Source organism: Stegostoma tigrinum, chromosome 6 (genome assembly GCF_030684315.1).
Source record: "Stegostoma tigrinum isolate sSteTig4 chromosome 6, sSteTig4.hap1, whole genome shotgun sequence".
In the NCBI taxonomy this organism is placed as follows: domain Eukaryota; kingdom Metazoa; phylum Chordata; class Chondrichthyes; order Orectolobiformes; family Stegostomatidae; genus Stegostoma; species Stegostoma tigrinum.
The window spans coordinates 33,549,310-33,563,584 of NC_081359.1; the positions used below are offsets into that span (position 1 = coordinate 33,549,310).

Consider the following 14,275-nt stretch of genomic DNA (forward strand, 5'->3'; position numbering starts at 1 on the left):
CCTCAGGTCTTTCTTGCTGTGAATTTTGTCAAGCGGATAATGTTTACAAAAGTCGCTGACATATTACTTGCAGTTGTTGCTGCATCTGTTATTTGTTTGCCTACATCTTGCACATCTTCTGTTTGGCTACATCTGCTTGCAACTTAGGAACCAGATTTCTCCCACTGTCCTTTTCCACTGCATGCCTCACACAAATCTTGGAAAGGTGGCTGCAGTGGATTGCACTTACAACACAGCTTGCTTGAATTTCGAGTTCTGGTTAATGTATCAGGACTGTTAGCTCCGCTTGGTACTAGAAGGTGCTATTGTTTGGCTAAAATGGCTTCATATTTTCTACAATGTTTCATACTGTTTTAAAGCTTTGACCTTTTTGGTCCAAGAGGTATTTTTCAAATGTTTCAAACCAATCACCAAGAGCATTAGCCACTCCGACATTTTGGATAATGAAAAATTGTGTGCCTCGCCTTTATCATTCCACTTGCTAATAAATTGATCATTTCCTGTGGTTAGTGCCTGCAGGACATCACCTGTAGGTGATGAACTCTAAAATGTCCTTTGACTCAAAGTTGCTGTTCCAGCACTTTCCACATGATTGTGGGATCATTTTGGTCCTCTTCAGTTAAGCTGGAAGTATTGATTCCCATTTCCAATTTGTATCTTATTTTCACAGTTGCTTCTGCAGTTGAGCAACAGTTTTTGTATGTAGCACTGCAGCAAAGGATTAAAGTCAGACAGGGTATGTGTAACCTTCCAAGTCATGCTTAGGTGTTTTGTAGGCATTCATCTGCTGTTGTTTGTTTTTGCTCTGTCCTCTAGGTGATCGGGACTAGGCACTAGCCTTATGATAGTGAACAGATTCCGTATGTGTCTTCAGCTTTATAAGCTACATTTTTGTTTATCTCTGTGTGCTTTAAACACTGCAATTGGCATGACTATTTCTCATTTAAATTTGTCATGCTCAATCTACGCTGTTCCCGATTACAGCCCATTTTATTTTCTAATTTGTTTCAATTACCACACACATTTTTGTTTGTTATGCTTGGGAATGGTACCCATTTGTTGTTTACACATTAAGTGGTGGGAGCCTGAATTAGCTCCGTCTATACAGAGCCCTAAACAGCATTAAAATGCTCACAGTGGTAGAGAAGGACCTATTCAAAATGTTATGAACATAGAAACTTAGAAGATGTGAGCAGGTGTATGCTCCTGAACCCTTCAAGCCTGCTCCACATCCTTCACAAATTCTTGGGTGAAATGCCCAAGTAAACGTATAAATCATACTCAGGTGCTGATAATAATCTTCCAGAAATACTGCCCCAAGCAGATAACTGTAAAAGCTCGGTTGGAAAACTGTTTGACTGAAAATCTAAATGTCATTGACTTAATACTTGAATGAGTTCATGAAACTATGGTTAAATCAATTGATTGATGCTGGTTTTCAATGCAGAGCTACACCAACAGCATGAGTTCAGTTCCCACACCAGCATAAGTTACGCGTGAAGGACATTATTTCTCAACCTCTCCCCTTTCCTGAGACAGGGTGATCTTCAGGTTAGACCACCACCTGTCATTTTTGTCTGATATGAGGGCAGCCATGTAAGACTACTGTCCTAAGGAACACTCAGCAATACCAGCCATGGTTATAGATCAACTCTCATAACTGCAGTGAAGATGGTTCTTCAAACCTCTTAAATAAAATGTGTTGTTCCTAATCAATTGGTCAGTTGTTGGAACTGGGTCAGTTTCATTAGATTCAATCAGTTGCACATCTTGCCTGGCAGAGCAAAATGAGGCAGTTTTTGATTTTATCTGGATTCATAAACACCTGTATTATTGTTACCATTTAATTGATTTTAACTGATCCTTTGAAGAATATTAAAATAAGTAATAGGGCAGATGGAAAGTTTTTAGCTCTAACTATGTATCGAGAACAAGGAGACAGTCAGAAGTGTTACCCAAAATAGATCTTCACAAAAAGTTAGAAATTTGAAGCACTCTTCCTATGAATCTGTTGATGCTAGGTCAGTAAAATTGTGAAAAAAAAATCTTTGTTGGATAGGAATATTCATGATAGCAGAACAATTTGGCATAAATGAAATCGAATGAAAAACATATTTTAGTTATACAACTGAATTGTAGAACAGGCTGGGGTGCAGGAGCAAACAATGACCTACAAATGTTCTGTGTTCAGAATAAAAATACAAATCTGGAAGATGAGCAGAAAACACTGGAATTTCACAGCATCTGAAATGAGAGCTATTTATTTGGGGTCTTTACTTGTTTTAGAGTTTTTAACTCAAAATTCTTCTCTGAGCTGCCCCAGTGGTGTGATTAATAAAATAGATTTTAGTGTGCTTTGAGAAATACTCCTCAGCTCACTTTCAATTTTACAATCATAAGTTTGAAAATTTTCTTGGTTTATCAACATCCCATCCTTCAACTAATGAAATGTCTGTCAAAAATATGAGTTAACGGAACTTCCTTTTCTATATTAATAGTGAGAACTGAATGAAAACAACTGTGTACAGAGGCTTGATAGTACATGGGAACTGAGAATTTAATAATCTATGTTCTGTATTTTTAACTTCCCAATCCTTTTGTTATTGGAAGTGTTGGTAAGTGTTGTTAATGAGTGGCCGAATGAATGGTTTGCATGGAAATAGGTGAACTTTGAGCTTCCTCTATGCAGTTTCCAGAAGTAGTATGCAGTACAGTGTGCCATTCTAAAATGTTTTATCAGCCTAAAGGATAAAGTTGGAAGCATTACTTGTCCAGCTGGCTAACCTAATATGAACAACATGCAGGACCCAGTTACAATTCCAATTTGCTGCCCCTAGATGTTGCTGTTGTATTTTGCATCCTTTGTACAAAATATGATGGTGGCGCGAAGTTGGCACTAAAGCCAATGGTTATTAGGCAACTGGGTTTTGGCTATAGTTATACCTATGCATTGGTGTCATGATGAAGGAGTTCAACTATATCAGCATGATTGGATTCTGGAGTCCATTAGTACGAGATAAGTGAAAACACCTTTCACTGGACTTCACATAGGTTACAGTACAACTCTAGCCCTGTGTAAAACCACAATTTATTCAAAGATCCTTTGTCACTGAAATTTAGTGTGACATGGAAGTGTAACTTGGGTGTACTAATGGTGAATCATATTCCACAGATACATCTTTGATTGCTGTGTAACTACCCTAAGTTCGTTGCGAAATTCAGAAGATAAAAATCAATCTTTGCGTATTTTCTGCCCAACATAAATTTCTGATTCTTTCAATCAGTTTCTGCCAGACTTTACTGAAAGGAGATGTTTATCTTACTCAGTTGGATAAATCATATTTGAGGCCAGGTGGATGGCACTCCGAACGCAGTCCACTGATTTTGAGGACTAACGCATGGGTGCAAATTATAATCCAATTGAGGGTTAAATCCTAGGTCAGGAGCTGAACCCTGAAAAGGTGCAAACACGGATTTCTGGGCCTCCTTTATAAAGGAGCCATGCAAGGATATGTCTTTCAGGGGACTTGGCAATCTCTCCATGTGGCATGAATCCACATAATTATCTGTTTGCTCAGCCAAGCTGATGCCTTGCTGTTTGCCTCCAGTCATGCAGACACTATCTGCCAATATTTAGGTAAAGTCAATTTCTCCTCATGCCAGTTACTCAGTAGATCATCGGGGAACTCATCTTGTCACTTCTGTTGGAGTGCCTACCTCACTGTGTTGATAAGTGTGTGAAAATTGCTGTTAGTGAAAAGATGTATTCCAAGAAGAATGCAGCACTACTATCAAACAGTTTGAGAGACTTATTATTTTGTTGCTGTCCTGCCTCTTTCATGCCTGTCTGAAAACTATCGTAGCTGTGTAGGGTGAGTGTGAAATTGTACATATACCTTGTGCTAACTTAGATGTGCTTCTTATTTCATTATTGTTGGTTCTTATGGGGGAGACCACAGTATCTTAACTTTTTTTACATCCATTAATTCCATATATGTAATTTAGGAGAATTTGTAGCAATGCTTATGGGCGGCATGGTGGCTCAGTGGTTAGCACTGCAACCTCACAGCACCAGGGATCCAGGTTCAATTCCAGCCTCTGGGTGACTAGCTGTGCGGAGTTTGCACATTCTCCCACTGTCTGCGTGGGTTTCCCCTAAGTGTCCCAGTTTCCTCCCACAGTCCAAAGATGTGCAGACTGGGTGGATTGGCCATGCTAAATTGCCTGTAGTGTTCGGGGGTGTGCGGGTTAGAGTGTGCGGGTCTAGGTGGAATGCTTCAAGGGGCAGTGTGAATTTGTTGGGCCAAAGGGCCTGTTTCCACACTGTAGGGAATCTAATCTAATCTTATGTGGTGGAGATGACTGCTATTATTATTTTCTTTCTTGCAAGTTAATACAATGGACATCAGGAAAATCATTTAAATTATATACATTACAGTATTCAATGAGATGATGAATGTTTTATCTAACCCTGCATTTTTCCACTAGACAGCAATAGCTGAATGTCATGCCTGCTTTATTCAAATGGGCAGATAGCTTTCTGAAAGTATGGACACAATTGATGACACTCATGTGGTCAGTCTAGTCTCTAGCTGCAACTGGCCTGTATCAACAAATGATGATCCAACTCCAACAGCATGCAGCTTATCGTCTTACCGCACGTATCTAACCTTGTTGGCCAATGTCATTTCCATTTAGCAGCCACCCATTACTTTGACTCAGCAATATGTAGTGACCTCATGGGAATGCAAAAGGGAATTGGAAGATAATCTCAGGCTTTTGTTCCCATGTTGGGTGCATAGAGTCAGGAGAAAATCCTGGCTCTGCAAACCTGACATTTTAAAAGTGGACACCCAGATATCTCATGTTTAGCTTGGGCAAGTAGGCAACTGGGGCTGGAGTGGTACTGCAAAGAACAAATTACTCACAAGCACATAAAAATCTGTTAGCTTCCAAGTTGGATTAGCAGAAAGCCTCACTCAGGGCTCTGGTGCTGTGTTCAAACATTTAAAAATAAAGAATCAGACAGAAATAAGAGCCCTCCTATTCTCACCTCTTCACTCTTCATGCCCTTATCTAGGCTCACGCGTGACAACCTGTGCTGTTGTACCTATCCCATTAAAACCTCATCCTTTCTAACTTCAGCAGAGCAATTAAAGCCACAAGTTGATCAATCTGGCCCACATCCCCCACCCATTACTCCTTGCCCTTCCCTTTCCATGCTAACTGACTTACTAACCAACATGAGCATAATGTTCTTTCTGGATGCCTGCTGAGTTATCAGTCTGCGACTATCACTATATTAAAAAAATCATTGATACAAAAAAATTGAAATTACATCAACTGATCATTTAAAAAAACAAACATTTCATCCAAGTTCTTAATCAATTAAGCCAACAAACATTTCCATTCCACGTGCAGTAGGAACTGTCCTGCTTTAAGCATCCCCTTTGAGAAAATAGTAATTTGGGAATTCTGCCTGGTAACACCAAACCTGTAGAATTTTTATGTGACCAGGCACTTTGAAATAAGTAGTCGTTTTTTTTTAAGAGCTCCCTCCACACTTTCTGTTTATTCAAAGACTAGGTATTTGACAAATTTCACGATCCCAATGTGTTTTTGTGTGTTTTTATGCACGGAACTGCAATTTCATGACCCCAAAGGCCTCCATCAACGGTGCCCCTGACTTGATCCAAAGGGCAACCTTGCCTCTTCACAGGGAAGAAATGTAAAACGTTCCCTCAGCCCTCATTCACATACAGTAACTTAATGCCCTATACACATTCCCACAGCCTTTCATACCTCTTTGCCAATGTAGTGCCTCTTTTCTCCCGATTTCAAGTATGCCACTTACTTTGAGTATCATGAGTACCTGTGCATGTCGGAGAAAAAAATACGGTTCTATTCCTTATTTGCTTATATTGCAGACCAACAAACTACTGAGAAAAGCATTGTTAATTGTAGATACCCATTTTAGAAGGTCAACACCTAGTACCAACAATTGTCACCTGGAAAAATAACACCATGGTTTCTCCCTCATCTATGAGTGCCCATTACTGAGCTTTGGTAGATTTCTGCAATTAATTTGTTTTATATTATTACACATAATCCTAATCTCTGTAGTACAGTTCTGTAGGACAGTTTCTTCCATGCTTTCTTCACTACCTCTAGCATGTGATTGCTGATACTCATCTCCATTTCTTGATTATTTGCTTTTCATTGTTCTATTCTTTCAAAGGACCATTCAGTTCAGTTCCTGGCCCCAGCTTTTCCCCACAACTCCAAAAATTTTGCTTTGCAAACATGTCCAATTATTATGGTGATTTCTTCCAGAAACCTCTTATCCACACATTCCTAATCATTAGAAATCTCCATGTGAAATTTAAAAAAAGTCCAAATATCTCCTGGATTTCTTTGATAATAATTGTCATTGTGAAGAAGATCCATGTTAAGATGTCTACCTGTTAATCTGGAATGAAGAGTAGTTGAAAGGAATGGAAGTTTTGCTGGTTAAACACAGCATAGGATGAAGTCAGAAGCAATAGCACAACTGATTTCTGGGGTCAGAATTGCCAGAAAAAAAGATCAAAAGCTATGTCACGGCCGTTTAAAAATTGACAAAATGAATATGAGACACAACTAGCTAAAACAATGTGGTCCAGATCTTACAGGTAGACTATGCATGAAATCAAAGGTATACCACAAACAGGGCCATGGAAGGAGCAGGATAGAGGTTTCTTCCTCTCTCCCCTAATTTCAATATCTCAACCTTTCAGTTCTCCTTCAAATCACATACACCATCATGACTTGGAACCATATCACTGTCACTAAGCCCTGGAGTTCTGTCACTCATAGAACTAAGAGTATATCTAACTCCCATGGACTACAGCAGTTCACAAAGATGGCTTACCCTCTTATATTCTGCAGGGTGGTTAGTAATAGGCAATAAATGCTGGGACAGGCAGTAGTAGCCATGTACCATGAATAAAATGGAGGAAAATGAGCTGGATTTACATGGAATTTCCTTTGGTGCTTGCCCTGTCATTTTCTAATGCAGGGTCTACAAAATAGCCATTCAAAAAAGCTTAACCATAGGCATGAAGGAAAAAAAAAGACTCAAGGTCAGTGCAGGATGTGGCTCTGAATGTCAGTAATTCTAAAAAGTCTAGGCAGCATGACAATTGAATTTGTGAATTTATCTCAGTTGAATGGCATTTTAGTAGCGTGTTTCAAAATTTACTTGAGTTTATTTCTGTAATATAACAAGTGAAACCTTTGTGTTGGCTTGGATGTTGTGAGCTTTGTGACAGAGATGAACAGTGCATTAAAGGATAGAATAGAGACTATCAAAGTAACTTGGTCATATGCAGCATCATATCTCTTTGGCTCTTTGCAAAAAATGAAGTACTAAATGTACCCAACAAATCTGCACTTGTAAACTTGCAACACAGAAGTAATTCCTCAATTGGACATGAATTATTGAATAATCTGAGAGTGCAAGGATTTACATGAGATACCAATTTAGGATTAACAGTTGGACTCCCAGAGTGTTATTTTGCAGGTACTAGAAGCTACGTAATACACATACTGTGCATATTTCAAGTCTGATAATAGATTACAGGTATTTTCTGTTTACTTCTCAATGCAGTGCCTTGACTAGGGTCAACTTGCCTATTTAAAGTTTAAACAAAGCTCAGCAGTCAGCTGTCAGTCACCATTAACTGATGCATTCCATATGGCAACACACCTACCAATCAGAGCTCACTTGCCAACCAGTCAATACTGTCCTCTCATATGGCTGGTTTACCCCATAAAGTGGTATTTCATAAATTGTTTTAATGACTGCAGGACAAGAAGCTTCAACAAATGTATCTTTGTTCACCAATACTTGAGCAATTTGTCGAAATGTTAATATCATTTGATATCCTGTGCATGTTTTGGCTACCTTGGTGGCATTCCCATTATTGTTTTGGAAAGCGCTGGGCATGACTCAATCTCTCAAGTATGAAGGAACTTGCTATGACTGTTGTAGTTATTGGCATGTGGGCAGGTGGGTGGATCTTTTAGATATGACCTCCCTGAGTGGGGCTATTAATCTGGGCCAATCACAGAGTCCTCACTGCTGATATATACAAGAGTGACAGCGGTTCTGCTCAATCTAGGAGCTGGCGCTGAGCTAGCAGGGTCAGTGTAAGTTACTAAACATGTGTAAATAAAGGGTGAGTTGGTGATGGGATATTAGCCATTGTGGAGTTATTCCAGTAGTGACAAGACAACAGCATGTCCCTGAAAAGATTCACTCGCAACAGTTGTCTTTGTGTTGGGGGCAAGCATTTCAGGCACTGTGCTGTTATTTGGGAAGCTTGATTTGTTTAATTCTGCCATTGAAGACTGGGTCAGCATGTGGAAAGAATGTGTTTTTTTCTGGGCAAATGACACTGGGGCAGACGAAAGCCAATGACTAATTCTTCTATTGTTTATGCATCCACAGCTTTTTCAATTATTTGGAACCTAACTATCGCTGATGCACCAGATACTAAAACCTTTCAAGACTGGATGGATATAGCGAAGGAATATTATGACCCCAAACCTCCTATAAATCACAGATATGATTGGCTTTATTTGGCTGTTTGATAACTAGGGAAACTATATCAGGATTTCTGATGAGGTTAAAAAGACCGGCAAAAACTTGTGATTTTGGTTTAATCCGAAGTGAGATGCTGAGGGACTGTTTGGTATGTGGGATTAATGATGTGACCATGCAAAAGTGCCTACTAGCTGCAGCCCAATGGGATTTCAAGCAGGCACTACAACTGCTTTGTCATTGGAAACTATGGCAAGTAGAGCATATAAGTTACAGGGCATTCCAATAGAAGTGGACATCTTTGCCAGGCTGACTGAACTTGGACAACATCTCTTAAGTGTAAGCAAATACATTGTGTTACTCAGAAAATATTGTGAACAGAGGGACTCTAGGTCAGCCTACAGCAAAACCCCAAAAAAATGCCAAGCCTCTGCCGAGTGAGGGGTTAAAGTTTGTACCAGTGTACAGTATTGTCATTTGTTGTGCCATTTTCCAGCAGGTGATGGAGAACATTTTATAGGTCTACTGGAAGTAGCTATTTATCTGGGTGACGTGCTAACAACCAGGAACACCAATAAAAAGCATTTGGAGAATTTGAACACGGTGCTGAAACATTTGTCCAAGGTGAGCATATGCTTTAGGAGGGACAAATCTATGTTTCTGCCCTCCCCCAAGTGACCTATTTCAGCTAAAGAGTCAACAAGACTGAGTTACACCTGTTGGGAGATAAAATGAAGGCAATCAAAAGTGCCCCAGCTCCCAAGTCTGTACCAGAGTTCCTTGAGCTGGTGAATTATTGTGAAAAATTCATACCTCACCTTGATTCCATTCTGGTACTCTTACATATGTGTTTGAAAAAGGGTCAGCCTTGGAAATGGTCTCATAAGGTGCAGCCTAAGGGAAATGAAGAATCAGCTATCATCGCCAAAGGTGTTGGCACACTATGATCCATAGCAAGATATTGTGCTGACATGCAACACCTCCCTGTATGGTAATAAAATGTGAGGCTGGATGAACACAGCAGGCCAAGCAGCATCTCAGGAGCACAAAAGCTGACGTTTCGGGCCTAGACCCTTCGAAGGGTCTAGGCCCGAAACGTCAGCTTTTGTGCTCCTGAGATGCTGCTTGGCCTGCTGTGTTCATCCAGCCTCACATTTTATTATCTTGGAATCTCCAGCATCTGCAGTTCCCATTATCTCTGATACTATTTTAACCTCCCTGTATGGTATCAGGATAGTGTTGGTTCACCTGCGTGCTAATGGAGAGGAACGCCCGATAGCATATGCTTCCTGAACTTTGGCTGATGCTGAACAAAGGTACACTAAGATAGAGAAGGATGATTTGGTGGTCATCTTCACTGTGAGAAAGACCCACAAATGCCTTTATGGACATAAATTTGTGGTACTAATGGACTGCTCTCCAGCATCCATGGGAATGGCTGGGTAAACTCTGGACTCAGTGACATGTCGACTACACCAGCTCTTTCGTGGACCCCATGTTCTTGATCATTGTGGATGTTCATTCAAAATGGTTGGACATGTGTAGAGTTCATTCATTAAACATAGGGATGACAATTAGAGTGCAAGCATCTTTTGCCATACACAGACTTCCTAGAGTGTTGGTCACAGACAACAGGCCATCATTTACCAACAGGGATTTTGAGTATTGCTAAAGCTGTCGGCGTGTAAGGAAATCGCCATGCCGTCCATCATCCAATGGCCTGGTGGAAATAGCAGTCCAAAGTTTGAACACAGGCTTAAAGAAACAGCTTACAGCTTCGCTTGATACTAAACTGTCCTGCTTCCTGTTTTATTGCAGGACCGTCACCCACAAAGCTACAGAGACAGTTCTGACCGAGTTGCTAATGTGGAAAAGACTGTGTGCACTAGGTTGAACCTGATTTTCCTGGACCTGGCGAGTCGGGGAGAGTGAAATGGTACCAGGACTGCCAATGCCAGATACAAGACACTGCTGAACGAGAGGGACAGTTTGCTTCAGGGGACAAAGTTTGGTGTCAAAATCAGGGGAATAGCCCTACACTGGTAAGACGCATGGTTTACGTGAGGTCAGGTCCCGTGACCTACAAGGTTTGGGTAGATGAAGCAGCCCTGAACAAGCAATAGGACCACATGAAACCTGCTACCTTGCAAATGGGGTAGGAACATAACATATCAAGTCCCTCAGAGCCCGTGGGTTCTCCCCTTCCACCTAGTGTCAAAGAAACCTCTGAGGACAAGATGGACACAGCAGATGTTGCAGCCTCGATGATGTCACCCCCTAGAGAAGATGAGTTTCGGCTGAGACACTCCGGGCTCAGGAGGCGGGCTACACTTGGATAAACAACATTAGCAGCAAAGGCAGAGTTGGAGGAACTGGGCCTGGGTGTGAAAACACCCCAGGTGGAGTGACAGGACAAAGAATGGGTCTACGTCTAAGGAGTTATAGGGGAAGGGTAGTAATTGGAATGAGGTCAGCCAGGTGGATATCATAGAATATGAGTTCCCAATTGGGACTGTTAACCTGTGCCAATCAGGGAACCCTGGCTGACAGGTACAAACAGGAGTATCCAAGGTTCTGCTCATTCGAGGAGCTGCCTCTGATCTAGCTGGGTCAGAGTCATGTACTATACATGTATAATTAAAGGGTGACTTGATAATGGGATACCAGTCTTCATGGAGCTATTTCAACTGTGCCATCTGGTAGAGGTGGTAACAAGAAGCTAAGCATCTTCTTAATGATCCAAAGTGGAAGAAAGAGTCACCCAGAGGCACTGGAACAGATTTTATGACAGACGTTTCTTATTTGTGGAACAGCAGTAAATTTAAAAATATGTCCTATGGAGTGCAAATTCGTTTTTCAATATAGCAAAGAGGTTAGATATCACTCTGACTGAGATACTGCTGACTCTGAGCGAGAAATAATTAAGACTTCTCAAAGTTGTGAAAACAGAATTTCATTATTTCTATCTTAAACCATATCAATTTCTATCCTTTCTAATAGAATATAAACACATCTAAAATGCTGCAATATAATTATTTTCTTTTATAACACAAAATGGGAACTATAATCTTAAACTAACAACACATTCTTTAATTAAGAGACAACTTGAGAGAAATTTTGAGCTGGCACGTTTAGTGTGTTTGTGAGCATGCAACAGGTTTAAAAATGCAAACATTTCTGTAATATCAGTGAGTTGGTTGGAAGTTGTTGACTTCCAATTCAACCTGAGCACAATCTGCAGCAAAGTTTAGATTTCATTGAAAGTACTGTTGTCATAACAAGGGCACAACAGTAGTCCATGATATACCTAAGGCTGTGCACGTTGACACAGGAAGTTGTGATTCAGATAGCTGGGCAAATCAAGGGGTACTTGCCTTCCAGCCACGCTGGCAGTCTCCATGATTGCATTGTCAGCAGTGTACCAAATAATGAGCCTATCGAAAGAGGATTACAGCTAAGCAAAGAGCTTATCCATAGCTCAGGACAACGCTGATAATCCTGAGACTATTACCAAAGAAACACTGTGGTGTAACTATGTTATTCAATATCCTTTTATTGCTGAGTTTTTTTTTTACCTGAGGCACTATTTTCACAAACTGACTTCTCCATTGCTCCCAAACAGTGGTCCAAATGCACCATCTCAATTTAGTTTGATGCACTATCTCGATGAGTGTGGAAGTCCATCTTTTGTATTTTTATATATCCGATATTGTGCCAGTTGGAAACAGGAACTATGAACAAAATGATAATAAAATCATAGGTATCTAGATTGGTGCTGTACAAGTTTTCAGTATCTCTGTCCTCAGCCTTTTGCAATTTGATGCTTCCTGTTGTTGACAGTGTTGATTTTGTGTGTCGTACATACTAACATCGCTTTCTGTGCAGCAAATTCCCATGGAAGGAATAAGTGTAGAGGCTGGCTGCTGGTTGCTAATGACAGCCTTCTGGGAATTAAAGTAATAAAGATCTAATGGAAGCCATTGGGGATATAGGAAAGGTGGATAGCACTTCGAATTTTAAGAAAAATGCTGCAGAGAAAACAGTCAATGGAACTGGATTGACCTTTAAAAAGCTTCGGATAGCTAGAATCATTGACTGAAATGTAATTAGAATTAGCATCCTTTACTGAAGGCAAATTCAGTGGGATTCATTTAATAAAGCTGTTAAGAAAGACAGGAATTGTTTATGAAGGCAACAATTACATAGATTCAGTTAGAGTCAGTCATTACCAATTATGAGAAAACTATAAAGCTCCATTTAACTCCTAGAATGCAGGAATTCTCCATTTCATCTGCAGAGGATGTGAACCCCCCATTTTGACAAAACAGCAAGAATCCTGTATGCAAGAATAAGTCCTTTGAAGGCATAGCAAGTAAATAATCACATTAGAAAGATATGATTGATATCAGAAATAATACTGCCAGGGTAATTTAATTTCAGGAATTGACCAAATAAAATAGAATTGGACATGGAACCTAGCATTCAGTCCCTCCAGGCTGCTCCGCCATTCTATGAGATCATGGCTGATCTCTAGCCTAACTCCATATATCTGCCTTAGGCTCATGTGTTTTGATATCCTGCTTAATAAAATTTTGTCTGCCTCACATTTAAATTTAACAATTGAATTAACGTCAACTGCTGTTTGAGGAAGAGATTTGTAAACCTTTGCTGCTCTGCATGTCGAAGTGCTTTCTAACATCTCTTCTGGTCATAACCCTTCGACAATGTCCTCTGCTTTTACAACCTTCAACCTGTAGTAATGGTTTATCTTTATTGACTCTATCTTTCCCTTTAAAATCCTGAAGATCTCAATTAGATCACCCTTTAAGCTTCTAAATTCTCGGGGAAAAAAGACCCTTATTTGTCTAATCTTTCCTCATATATTAATTCCTGAATTCAGTCATCATCCTTGTAAACCAGCGTCGTACTCCCTCCAAGGCCAAAACCTCATTCCTCTGGTGTGGCACCCAGATCTACTGATAGTAGTCCAAGTGGCGTCTAACTTGTTCTAACTGTATAAATGCAACATAACATCTGCATCCTTATCCTCCAGCTCCTTAGAACTGTAAAGTCTCTTCTGATCATCTTTAATGTCCCATGCAAGTTTCCTTTCATAATCCTTTTTAGCCATTCTTTTAAACTGCATGGTGGTCCTTTATTGATGTTTTTTTGTATTTGTCCCATTCTGGGTCATCCGTACTATCCTTTGCATCTTTATAAGCCCAATCTTCTAATCTTTTATGCTGTCCCTTATGTCCCTAGATTTACATATTTTTATTGTGAGGTGGATTGTTTCCTTCGCATGGGTACAAACTGCTTCTGAGTAGAATTAAATGTTTCTTTGAATACCATCCATTTCCCAATTTACTGTTGTCACCCTTTGCCTCATTGCATTAAGAATCTGCCTTATTTCGATACAAACTTCTAGTATCTGATCTTTGCTTATTTCTTAAAAACACAACATGAAACAACTATTTGACAAATGCTCATGAACAACTAGGTCACGAATTAAATCAAGCTTATTACTCATTACTAGATCCGATATTGCTTGCTCATATTGTTTGTTCCGTGACATTTTGCCCCAGGAAACTGTTCCAGACATACTCTTGAAATCCACAACCTTACTGTCAGACATTTGTTTGTGTCTCCCAGTCTGTGTTAACATTAAAATCCTCTATTAATACTGCTCTG

At 40.0% G+C, this 14,275-nt stretch overlaps 1 long non-coding RNA gene across 2 annotated transcripts in view; it reads left to right on the forward strand.

The window, feature by feature from the left end:
• Window positions 1-14,178, forward strand: part of LOC125453343 (uncharacterized) — a 34,285-nt gene extending 20,107 nt beyond the window's left edge. For both annotated transcript variants that reach the window (XR_007247753.2, XR_007247752.2), the window contains exons 5-6: window positions 9,081-9,208; window positions 10,403-14,178. This is a non-coding gene — a long non-coding RNA (uncharacterized LOC125453343). The remainder of the gene's footprint in view (window positions 1-9,080; window positions 9,209-10,402) is intronic.
• The last annotated feature ends 97 nt before the right edge of the window (window positions 14,179-14,275 follow it).